At 53.2% G+C, this 12982-nt stretch overlaps 1 protein-coding gene across 2 annotated transcripts in view; it reads right to left on the bottom strand.

Annotated features, from left to right (window-relative positions):
* Nucleotides 1-12982, bottom strand: part of LOC130120718 (LIM and senescent cell antigen-like-containing domain protein 1) — a 99905-nt gene that overhangs the window by 27196 nt on the left and 59727 nt on the right. The gene's annotated exons all lie outside the window — the stretch shown is intronic.

Genomic DNA, 12982 nt, shown 5'->3' with positions numbered 1-12982 from the left:
CACAGTGCTCAAGCATAATACCACCAATGGCTCTATTCTTTGCAAGGGATTTCTTAAGATTTTGGACCAATCTTTCAGCTAAACCATTACTTGCAGGATGGTTTGCAGGTGACTTGATGTGTTTTACTCCATTTTTAGTCAAAAATGACTCAAAACTCTTGCGATACGAACTGAGGTCCGTTATCAGTTACAACCTCTTTAGGCAACCCATAAGCTGCAAATAAATGTCTCATTGCTTCAATTGTCTTAGATGAAGTAGTAGTGGTCATGGGAACTATATCTGGCCATCTAGCATAGGCATCCATCACTACTAAAAACATCTGCTTGTAGTCCTCAGCAAAATCAAGATGTACTCTTTCCCATGGACTCGAAGACCATTTCCATGTATGTATCGGTGCGGTAGCGGGCATACTACGCTGCTGCTGACAAATAGTACACTGATTCACTTCACATTCAATACTGTCATCTAATGTAGGCCACCAGAATAAACTTCTGGCGAGGGACTTCATTTTAACTATTCCCCAGTGGTGCTCATGTAATTCAGACAATAGCCTGTCTCTTAGTTTATCAGGCACTACCACATGGTAACCCCATAATAAACAATCATCCTCAATGCTAAGCTCTAATTTTCTCTGAAAATAAGGCTTCAGTGACTCATCCTGTACATGTTTAGGCCACCCAGTTAACACCAACTGTTTAACCACTCTTAACACAGGATCTCTGTCTGTTTCTTTGGCTATTTCTCTAGCAGTAAGAGGTAAGTCTTCCAGGTAAGACACTCTGTAAATTGGGTTTGACACCACATCTACATCAGGCTTCACAGGTAATCTTGATAAAGCATCAGCATTGCTATGCTGCTCTGAATTCTTGTACTGGATTTCATATATATACACTGCCAAAATTAGAGCCCACCTTTGTAATCTAGCGGCGGCCAGTGTTGGCACACCTGTTTTAGGCCCCAGAATTTTCAACAGTGGCTTGTGGTCTGTCAATAACAAGAATTTCCTTCCATAAAGATACTCATGGAATTTCATAACTCCAAACACAAGACCCAGTGCCTCTTTTTCCAGTTGAGAGTAATTCTGTTCTGTTTTAGTTAACATTCTGGATGCAAATGCGATAGGTCTCTCACTTTCATCTTTAATTTTGTGGCTGATTACAGCACCAACTCCATAAGAAGCATCACATGCTAGTATGATATGTAACTCTGCATCAAAATGTACTAACAATTTATCTGACTGAAGAGACTTCTTTGCACTATCAAATGCACTTTGACATTTCTCTGACCATTCCCAGGTTGCATCTTTATGCAGCAATGCTGTCAATGGCTGAATCAGAGTAGATAGATTAGGGATAAACTTCCCATAGTAGTTTAACAGAGCTAAGAATGACCTGAGTTCAGTTACATTTTTCGGAACTGGGGCCCTCTGAATAGCATCTGTCTTTTCCTTCATTGGATGTATGCCCATGGCATCAGTGACATGCCCTAAGTATGAAACGCTGTTCTGCATGAATGCACACTTCTCTCTTTTAACCCTGAGATAGTAAGTTTCAAGTCTGCTATGGACCTCTTCCAAGTTAGTCAGGTGCCTTTCTGTATCTTTTCTAGTAATTAAGATGTCATCTAAATAACAGATGACCCCTTCCATGCCCTGAAGAACCTGATCCATAATCTTTTGAAAAATAGCAGGGGCGCTAGCAACACCGTAGGGTAACCTATTGTAGTGATACAACCCTCTGTGTGTATTGATAGTTAGGTAATGTCTTGAATTGTCCTCTAACAGAACTTGCTGATAAGCCTGCGACAAGTCTAATTTGGTAAACTGCTGACCTCCTGCTAATTTAGCAAATAAATCTTGGGTTTTGGGTAGTGGATACCGTTCCACATTCAACCATGGATTGATGGTGACCTTGTAGTCTCCACATATTCTCACACTATCATCCTTTTTAGGTACACAAACTATTGGAGCTGCCCACTCACTGTAATTAATGGGTGAGATGACACCTTCAGCTTCCAATTTTGCCAGTTCTCTCTCTACGGCTTCTCTTAATGCATAAGGCAGGTTTCTAGGCTTACAGAACTTGGGCACAGCATCAAGAACTACATGTAGTCTGGCTTCAATACCTTTTAACTTGCCTAGCTCAGGTTTGAACACTGATGCATGTCTGGCACACACATCATCCACTGTATCAGGAGCCACTCTGTTGACTCTTGACCAGTCTAGCTTTAATTGACTTATCCAGTCTCTGCCCATTAATGCAGGACCTCTTCCTTTCACGACTAGTAGTTCTAGCTTTTCTGAGCGTTCCTTGCATTTCACCTTTGCTGTGAATTTTCCTATCAATGGCAATGATTCCTCACTGTAGGTTTTCAGCACACAATTTGCAGGACTAAGTTTCACATCTTTAAACCTGCGTTTAGAAAAGTTTCAAATATCACTGACACGGCTGCGCCAGTGTCTACCTCCATTTTCACCCTTGTACCATTTACACTGACATTGTGGCGGACACTAGGGGCTATGCCTCTCACCCAGCAGGACTGTGAGCTGGGGGCGTGGTTTACGTTCCCGGGCTCGCCGGTGCAGGGTTGTTCCTGCTGCAGTTGGTTTTTGGAGTTGTGGAATAAACATCAAACTCGCCTTGGTCTCCTGTGTTTTTCCTCATTCCTGCCACATTGGTGACCCCGAATTGAACATGTTTGGAGCAGAAGAGGAGTGTGAATCCACTTCGGCCACGCCGCCCCAACTCTCACAGCCGGCCGTTCTCGCCGCGGCTGTGAAACTCCCAGAGTTCTGGCAGAGCGACCCGGCCTCGTGGTTCCAGCATGTCGAGGCGCTGTTCCACCTGCGTGGAATCTCCGCGGACGACTCCAGATACTATTTGGGCGTCGCTGCGCTGGACCAGCAGTCCACACGCCGGGCCATGCAGCTGTTGCACGCCCCTCCGCAACACGATAAATACGTCGCCCTCAAACATCTTCTGCTCTGGAGATACAGCCTATCTGCCGCAGAGAGGGCAGATAGAATCCTTTCCCTAACCGGTTTGGGCGACGGGACAGCTGTGGATCTCATGGACAATATGCTGTCGCTGCTAGGCTCAGACGAAGGTGGGTTCCTTTTCCCGCACGTTTTCCTGCGCCAGCTCCCGTCTCCTGTGCGCGCGGCTTTGGCTAACTCCCCGTGTCTGGCCGCTGGTGACTGCCGAGGTTTGGCTGAGGAGGCCGATCGGGTCCTGCTGGCTACCAGACGGTTCTCTGTGCAGAGTGTGGCATCGGTGCCTCTGCAGCCGACGTCGGAGGACGCGGACCCGGCCGTGGTGGCTGAAATGACTGCCCGGCGACGGCGCGGGAGAGGCCTCTGTTTCTTCCACCAGCGGTTCGGCGGCAAAGCGAGGCGCTGCGTCCCTCCGTGCACGTTTGAGGCACCGGGAGACTCCAGGGCCAGCGCTCAGTAGCAGCTGTGGGCGCTGGCGGACGTAGTGAGCTGCTCTTCATTAAGGACACGATGTCAGGAAGACGGTTTCTGGTGGACTCAGGCTCGCAAAAGAGCCTACTTCCTCCTGCTAAGACAGACAGGTCGGCCGAAGGCGGCGGCCCACAGTTAAGTGCAGCTAACGGTTCGTCCATTGCGACATTTGGCACAAGGTTGGTGACTGTTTGCTTCAACGGGCGCCATTTTGAGTGTGACTTTGTAGTGGCCGCCATTACTGTTCCTATTACCGGCGTGGATTTTCTGTGTGCTAATAGTCTGCTGGTTGATGTTGCAAACCGCCGTTTAATTGATGCTGTGTCTTTCGCCACTGACAGGGGGAGCCGGGCCGTTAACACACGCTAACTTTTTAGCATTAGGGGATGTTTTTCAGCGTTTGCTGGCGGATTTTCCATCGGTGACTACACCTGCCTTTTCCACCGCGGTTACTAAACACGGGGTAGAACATTTCATTCCCACTCTGGGACCGCCAGTTTTTGCGCGCGCGTGGCACCTCGACACGGTAAAATTGGCTATAGCTAAGGAGGAGTTCGCCATCATGGAGCGTCTGGGTATAGTGAGGCGTTCCAACAGCCCGTGGGCCTCGCCGCTTCACATGGTGCCCAAGGCGGATGGGTCGTGGCGGCCTTGCGGCGATTTTCGCTGCCTGAACAACGTCACCGCCAATGACCGCTATCCCATCCCACACATACAGGACTTTTCCATACGCCTGGCAGGTACCACTATTTTCTCTAAGGTGGACCTGGTGCGCGGCTATCATCAGGTTCCCGTGCGCGCAGAGGACGTGCCCAAGACCGCAGTGATCACCCCGTTTGGGCTTTTTGAGTTCATGCGCATGCCTTTTGGCTTGAAGGGGGCAGCGCAAACCTTTCAGAGGCTGATGGACTCGGTGTTGCGTGACCTTGCTTTCGTGTTCGTTTATCTCGACGACATATTAGTGGCCAGTCCGTCAGCTGAAGAGCACCTGGCGCACCTGAAACAGGTTTTCCGTCGTCTGGACGAACACGGCCTGACAGTCAATCCGGCCAAGTGTTAGTTTGGACTGCCGGTGATTGACTTCTTGGGTCACCGCATTTCGCCACAAGGCGCGGTCCCGTTGCCTTCTAAGGTGCAAGCGGTGGCGGAATTTCCCCGCCCAGTCTCTGTTAAGGCATTGCAGGAATTCTTGGGCATGGTGAATTTCTATAACCGTTTCCTCCCTCGCACTGCCCACCTCCTTCAGCCACTTTACGAAGCCCTGGGGCTTAAGAAGGCTAACGACCCTGTCGACTGGACTCCCAAACAGGTCCAGGCCTTTGACGGAGCTAAGTGCGCCCTGGCTAACGCTGCCCTCCTCGCCCATCCCACACCCACGGCGTCCATAGCTTTAACAACCGATGCGTCTGACATAGCCGTGGGGGCTGTGGTTGAACAGCGTGTGGCGAATGCGTGGCAGCCACTCGCATTTTTTAGCCGCAAACTGCGGGATAGCGAGCGCAAGTACAGCGTTTTTGACCGGGAGTTGCTGGCACTGCACCTTGCACCCCGGCATTTCCGCTTCCTGCTGGAGGGTCGCCCATTCACGGCTTATGTGGATCATAAGCCGCTGACTTTTGCCATGTCCAAGGTGACTGAGCCGTGGTCTGCTCGTCAACAGCGTCACCTAGTGGCGATCTCCGAGTTCACAACGGACATTCAGCATGTGGCCGGGAAGTCCAACCCTGTTGCTGATTGTCTGTCGCGTGTGCTTGTGTGTCCTGTGCACCTCGGTGTGGATTTCTCCGCTATGGCTGCCGACCAGCCCAGCGACCCGGACGTCCTTGCCCTTAGGTCAACGCGTACCGGTCTCAAGCTAGAAGACGCTGTGATGCAGGAAGGCAGTCCTGCCCTCCTCTGCGATGTCTCCACCGGCCGTCCCCGCCCCGTTGTTCCAGTGGCCTGGCGCCGTCGAGTTTTCGATTCGATTCACTCCCTCTCGCACCCTGGAGTTCGGGCGTCGGTGAAGTTGGTCGGTTCCAAGTTCGTCTGGCCTGGCCTCCGCAAGGACGTCAAGGGGTGGGCAGCTGCATGTGTAGCGTGCCAGCGTGCTAAGGTCCACCACGACACTAAATCGCCCCTCGAACCGTTTCCGATCCCGGCCAGACGTTTCGACCACGTGCATGTGGACCTGGTGGGCCCTCTACCTTCTTCACAGGGTTTTACGCACCTGCTCACAATGGTAGATCGGACCACCAGGTGGCCAGAGGCTGTCCCTCTATCCTCCACAACATCCTCGGATGTTGCACGCGCTTTTCTTTCCTCCTGGGTCGCCCGTTTCGGCACTCCGTCAGATATCACCTCAGACAGGGGCCCCCAGTTCGTGTCAGAGCTCTGGTCGGCACTTGCGCGATCCTTGGGTACACCGCACTACCGCGTATCACCCTCAGGCTAACGGGTTGTGTGAACGTTTTCACCGGTCGCTCAAGGCAGCGCTCTGCGCTGCGCTCTCGGATGGTAACTGGCTGGATCGTTTACCTTGGGTTATGCTCGGGTTGCGTTCGGCTCCTAAGGAGGACCTCGACGCGTCGCCCGCTGAGCTGGTGCTCGGTCAGCCGCTCCGCGTCCCTGGGGAATTTTTGCCTGGGAGTTCCGCTCCTCGACCCCGTCCGGCCGTTTATCCTTTTTTGTCCGATAGCACTCGGGTTCCAGGCCCCGTTCACCACTGTTTTCCGCGGTCGTTCGTGCCTGCGGAGCTCATGTCGGCTCGTTTTGTTTTTGTACGGCATGGTGCTCACCGCTCGCCCCTCAAACCCCCATACGATGGCCCATTTCGGGTTCTTGAGACGGGTCCTAAGGGTTTTGTGCTAGATATGGGTGGGCGTAGGGAGCGTGTCACGCTTGATAGGCTTAAACCGGCGCACAGGGTGGCAGGCGAAGTTGTGTTTCCGGCCCAGGTTCTCCGTCGGTCGTCCTCCTTCCAGGACCCCGGCAGTGTCTTCACGGGTTCAGCATTCTGCTTCTCAGCCGGCTTTGGACTGTGTTTCACCTACTGTTTCGGCTGAGGGACGGCGCAGCCGTTATGGCAGGCTGCTTAAGCCTCCAGTGAGACACTAATTTTCTTTCCAGGAGTCCCTTCTGGGTGTTCGGGGGCGGGGGGCTGTGTGGCGGACACTAGGGGCTATGCCTCTCACCCAGCAGGACTGTGAGCTGGGGGCGTGGTTTACGTTCCCGGGCTCGCCGGTGCAGGGTTGTTCCTGCTGCAGTTGGTTTTTGGAGTTGAGGAATAAACATCAAACTCGCCTTGGTCTCCTGTGTTTTTCCTCATTCCTGCCACAACATACACATAGTAGGGTTTCACAATGTCACCTTTACCCGTGTCCATTGCAAAAAGTTCGGCCCCTCCACTGTCCAATGTCTGACCAGTGTCAATGTTCTGTACAGCCTCCACCATGCACCTTGTCGGCACACAGCAGTCGTCTCTGGCACTGCAGAGATGAGGCTGGATAGGATGTCCATCTGCCCGAAGACTGTGAGCGTTGCTCTGGTCCACGTGCTAGGGAGCGTTGCAAACAAGTCTTCCCTGCTGCTTGATAGCGCTGGAATTTGTACGTCTCGTGCTTGAGAGCGTGGCAACATTCCAAATGCATGGTCCCTTTCGATGCCTTGCCATAGCTTCCTTCTTTAGGTGAACGGCATGCTTTTGCTATGTGTCCTTTTTTCTTGTACTGGTGACACTGCGTCCTTGAACCTGCATTTATCCGGTCTGTGGCCTTTTCCATTGCAGCGATAGCAGGGCTTTCCGTTAGCTGTAGACTTTACCGTAGCCTCTTTATGCTTTATGTTAGCCTTCTTTTCCACCACATTAGCTTTATAGCCTTTCTGTGCAAACTGTTGCGCGCTGTTGCCTTTAGTTACCTCAAAAGAAAGCGCCATTTCAACTGCGAGCTGTAACGTTAAGTCTTTTGTGTGAGCAGCATTGAGTAACCGATCTCTTAGCTCACTGCTCTTAACTCCACACACAAACCTATCATGCAGTGCTTCATCTAAAAATGTTCCAAATGTGCATGTGGCTGCTAATTTTCTCAAACTTGCAATGTACTCACTTATTGTTTCGTTTTCCTTTTGGTTTCTTCCGTGAAACTTGCATCTCTCGGCAATAAAGTTGGTTTTCGGGATGTAGTGCTTTTCTAGCATTCCCACCAGTACTTCATATGTTTTACCCGATGGCTTATCTGGTGCACACAAATCCATCAGCAAGCTATGCGCCCTTTTTCCTACCACCGTAAGAAATACCGCTTTGGTTTTCTCATCTCGAGTGTCCAATCCATTTGCTGCGAAGTACTACTCTAACCGCTGGCGATAACTATTAAACTTTCCTCACTTTCCTCGAAGTGGAAATCTTCTGGCTTACCGAATGCCATCTTCTGTTCGACGGTCCTTTCACTCACCGAACGTCTCTCTGGTTGTTCGTCGTTGACTTCTGCCTCGCTGGAGCTGCTTGACATGCTAACTCTGTGACTTCCAACTTAAACATCCCATCCTCGTCGCCAAACTGTCGTGTATGAAACACTAATAATGTTCTAATGTGGTGACCCACATCTATATAACTAGAGACATTCACCTAAGAGAGAATGCACTTCCGCTTCCGGTCCAGAGAGTTCAGTGTCGTTGTCGAATATATGACATGTAAAGTTGGAGCTAGTAAACTACCTCGACTACGTCTACTCTCACGTCTCCTGTCTCGTTGTTTTCTAACTCCACATTGGTGACCCCGACGTGATCGAACAACTAATACGAGTATGTCTGACAACGACGACGCCGGTGCTAACAACATGGCTATTGCTAACGCTAGCATTTACACCGCTACTGTGAAGCTACCCGACTTTTGGCAGCATAATCCACGGCCGTGGTTTCAACATGTGGAAGCCCAGTTCCAGCTGAGAGGGATAACGCAGGATGCAACGCAGTACTTCCACGTAGTGGCGGCGTTAGACGCATCGACAACGGCGCGAGCAATGACACTGTTGGAAGCTCCGCCAGCTGCTGGCAAGTACGATGCTATAAAGACATTCCTCCTGAAACTATTTGAACTGTCGGAGCTGGAGAAGGCAGACCGTTTACTGTCCCCGAATGGCCTCGGCGACGGCAAACCGTCTGATTTAATGGAAAAAATGCTGTCTGTGCTGGGATCGGCTGATCCGGCCTTTCTTTTCACACACATTTTTCTGAGGCAGCTCCCCGCACCTGTACGCACAGCACTGGCCAGTTCTCCTCTCGCCGCCTCCAAGGACTACCGTTCTCTGGCTGCTGAAGCAGACAGGGTTTTCCTGGCCAACCGGCAACAGTTTGTGCATGCCCTGCTACCCCACCAGACCGCCCCACCACCACCTGTGTACGACTATATGGACACCGCGGCTGCGGTGACAGCCCGCCGCCAACCTGACGACGGGCTCTGTTATTACCATGCCAGGTTTGGGGCAAAAGCAAAACGGTGTCGCAAACCCTGCAGTTACAGGGTTCAGGGAAACGCCAAGGCCGGCGCTCGTTAACGGCTATGGGCGCCGGCCGTGACTGCAAGCTGTTGTTCATCAGAGACTCCTTGTCGGGCCGGCGGCTGCTGGTTGACTCTGGCGCTCAACGCAGCATACTACCAGCACAAGCTGTGGACACGATGACCGACAGTCACGGCCCCCAGATGGACGCCGCCAACGGCACGTCCATTCGGACGTACGGTATCAGACATGTGGACGTGTGTTTTGGCGGCCGACGTTTCGGCTGGGACTTTGTGATGGCTGCTGTATCCACCCCGCTCCTAGGTGCGGATTTCCTCTGTGCTTTCAACCTGCTGGTGGATGTTAAAAACTGTCGCGTGATTGATGCCGTCTCTTTTGCGTCATACCCCTGCACGCTTGGGGGCGCTGGAGCGCTGTGCCTCGCTAACACACTCTCCACCGGGGATCCATACCAACGCCTGCTCGCAAATTTCCCCGAGCTGACCACACCCACCTTCTCCTCGGCGGTGGCCAAGCACGGCGTGGAACATCATATCACCACAGTGGGGCCCCCAGTTTATGCCCGGGCCCGACGCCTCGACTCGGCCAAGCTCGCAATAGCCAGGGAGGAGTTTTCGACTATGGAGCGCCTCGGCATTGTCCGCCGTTCTGACAGCCCGTGGGCTTCCCCTCTTCACATGGTTACTAAGGCCAACGGGGGTTGGCGCCCGTGCGGGGACTACCGTCGCCTAAACAATGCCACGACCCCCGACCGGTACCCCATACCGCACATACAAGATTTCTCTACCCACCTGGCGGACGCTGCCATCTATTCCAAAATCGACTTAGTGCGGGGGTATCACCAAGTGCCGGTCCACCCACTGGATGTCCCACAAACGGCTGTCATCACACCCTTTGGGCTCTTTGAGTTTTTACGTATGCCTTTCGGCCTTAAAGGGGCGGCGCAGACGTTTCAGCGCCTTATGGATTCTGTGCTCCGTGACATGCCATTTTTGTTTGTGTACTTAGACGACATCCTCGTGGCCAGCGCGTCGGCGGAGGAACACATGACGCACCTCAGACAGCTGTTTGACAGGCTCAGCGAACACGGCCTCATCATCAACCCAGCTAAGTGTCAGTTCGGGGAGTCGTCCATCACCTTCCTCGGGCACCACATCACTCCACAGGGGGCCGTTCCCCTCCCTGCCAGGGTTGAGGCTGTCACCATGTTCCCCCGCCCCCGCACTGTACAGTCGCTGCAGGAATTCCTGGGCATGGTGAACTTTTATAACCGTTTCCTGCCCCGTGCCGCCCACATCATGCGTCCCCTGTATGAGGCCCTGCGGGGTAAGAAGTCTAAGGACGAGCTGGACTGGTCTTCGGGGATGGACGAGGCTTTTGTGGCCGCCAAGACCGCGCTGGCCAACGCTGCGCTGCTAGCTCACCCGTCGCCTGCCGCCCCCATAGCCCTTACAACGGATGCCTCCGACTACGCCGTGGGGGCCGTGTGTGAGCAGTGGGTGGGGGGGGGCTGGCAGCCGTTGGCGTTCTTCAGTAAACAACTCCGTGAGAGCGAGCGCAAATACAGCACCTTTGATAGGGAACTACTGGGTCTCTTCCTCGCAACCAGACACTTTAGGTTCCTATTGGAGGGCCGACAGTTCACCGCTTTCGTGGACCACAAACCGCTGACGTTCTGTATGGCCAAAACCTCAGAACCGTGGTCTGGGCGTCAGCAGCGTCATCTCGCGGCGGTTTCCGAGTTTACCACGGACATACAACACGTGTCGGGCAAGGATAACTCCGTCGCCGACTGCCTTTCACGGGCGGTTGTTAACGCCGTTCACTTGGGACTCGACTACGCCGCTATGGCAGCGGACCAAGCCAAGGACGCGACCGTTCAAGACTACCGGTCGACCCCTACGGCGCTACGGCTGGAGGACGTGACGTTCGACGCGGCCAACACCACCCTCCTCTGTGACATCTCCACCGGTCAACCGCGCCCCCTGGTGCCTACTTCCTGGCGGCGCCGAGTTTTCGACACCGTCCACGGCCTTTCCCACCCGGGAGTGAAGGCCTCGACCAAATTGGTGAGCGTCAAGTTTGTTTGGCCTGGGCTCCGTAAGGATGTTAGAGCCTGGGCCGGCTCTTGTGTGGCGTGCCAACGCGCCAAGGTGCACCGCCATACCAAGGCCCCTTTGGCGCCGTTTGTGGTTCCAGAGAGGCGGTTTGACCACGTCAATGTTGACCTGGTGGGTCCCCTGCCCCCCTCCCGTGGTTATACGTTCCTCCTCACTATTGTGGACAGGGCCACCAGGTGGCCAGAGGCTATTCCCTTGTCCTCCACGACGGCAGCAGAGGTAGCACGGGCGTTCATCGGCTGCTGGGTGGCCCGTTTCGGCACACCGGGTGACATCACGAGCGACCGGGGCTCCCAGTTTACCTCGGAGCTCTGGACGGCGGTCGCTGAGCACCTGGGGATGAAGATCCACCGCACTACGGCGTACAACCCGCAGAGCAACGGACTTTGTGAGCGGTTCCATCGGGACATGAAAGCCGCTCTGCGGGCAAGCCTCACTGGCTGCGACTGGATGGACCGGCTCCCATGGGTCATGCTCGGCCTGCGTTCGGCCCCGAAGGAAGACCTCCAGACCTCCTCCGCTGAGCTGGTGTATGGCCAGCCCCTGCGAGTTCCGGGGGAGTTTCTTCCGGATGCTACGACTCCCTGGTCGGCCGCCTCTCACCTCAGTGCGTCCCGGAGCGCTGCCGGTGCCTTCGCTCCCGTTCCGATGTCTCAACACTGCCTCCCCCGGTCCTACGTCCCCAAGGATCTGCCATCGGCGAGGTACGTCTTCATTAGGCACGACAGCCATCGGTCCCCGCTGCAGCCCCCATACGACGGGCCCTTCCGCGTCCTGGAGGCGGGGGATAAGAACTTTGTGGTGGACATGGGGGGCAGGCCGGAGCGGGTCGCTATAGACCGTCTCAAGCCTGCTCACTTGGACATTGGGGAGCCAATGCAATTGGCCCTACCCCCGCGGCGGGGACGCCCTCCTAGGTCGGCCCCGGCACCTGCCTCTGTTCCTGCTTCGGCCCCGCCTATGGCCCAGGTTTCGGCCCCATCTGTTTCCCCTCCTGTGAAGCGCAGCCGTTATGGCCGCAGGGTCCACCCCCCGACTCGTCACTTGTTTTCCCCGTGACTTTGCACTATGTCATTGGCTGTTCTGTTGTAGAGTCTATTTTTATGTTCATGAGTTGCGCTTTTGCTGTTTTGCATTGTTTTGTGTAGGTGAATTCTGGGGGGGCCTGTGTGGTGACCCACATCTATATAACTAGAGACATTCACCTAAGAGAGAATGCACTTCCGCTTCCGGTCCAGAGAGTTCAGTTTCGTTGTCGAATATATGACATGTAAAGTTGGAGCTAGTAAACTACCTCGACTACGTCTACTCTCACGTCTCCTGTCTCGTTGTTTTCTAACTCCACACTAAGCTGTTTAAGCAGATAACTGGAAAGCGCACACGGCAGACTTATGACAGTAACGTAGTATATTTATTATTACACTGTAACAACCTAGCTATCCAGAGTAGAGCGGAGTACCAAGAGAACGCCCTGGTGGCAATTCTGCCTTATATACTATTCAGGAACAACCAATAGATGACCTCCACCTTATTCAGTACCAATCACATTGATCTGCGTATATTCAAAACTAATAAAACCACACTGGTTAATATTCTGTGTTGGGAACACCACAAATTTATTAATAAAAAGTCAATGAAACATACTTTATTTTGGCTTTGGAACATGCTGTTAGAGCTTATGGGATCACACAAACAATATTGTTCAGGAAGAGATGTGTGAGTATCTTTTATAATCCAGAAATTAGTGATGACTGTCAAGGGGATTGAATACTTTTGCAAGGCACTGTATAAGGGATGCAGTGGAATAATGTCTCATCTTAGTATGTTTTTGTACTAACAACCTGCAGTCTCTCTTCCTGCCTCCTGAATCTGCTGGCGAGCTGCGGTACACAAATGCCACAGC

Source organism: Lampris incognitus, chromosome 11, assembly GCF_029633865.1.
Source record: "Lampris incognitus isolate fLamInc1 chromosome 11, fLamInc1.hap2, whole genome shotgun sequence".
In the NCBI taxonomy this organism is placed as follows: domain Eukaryota; kingdom Metazoa; phylum Chordata; class Actinopteri; order Lampriformes; family Lampridae; genus Lampris; species Lampris incognitus.
Note: the sequence above shows the minus strand (reverse complement) of the source record. Positions and strands in the feature narration are given on the sequence as shown.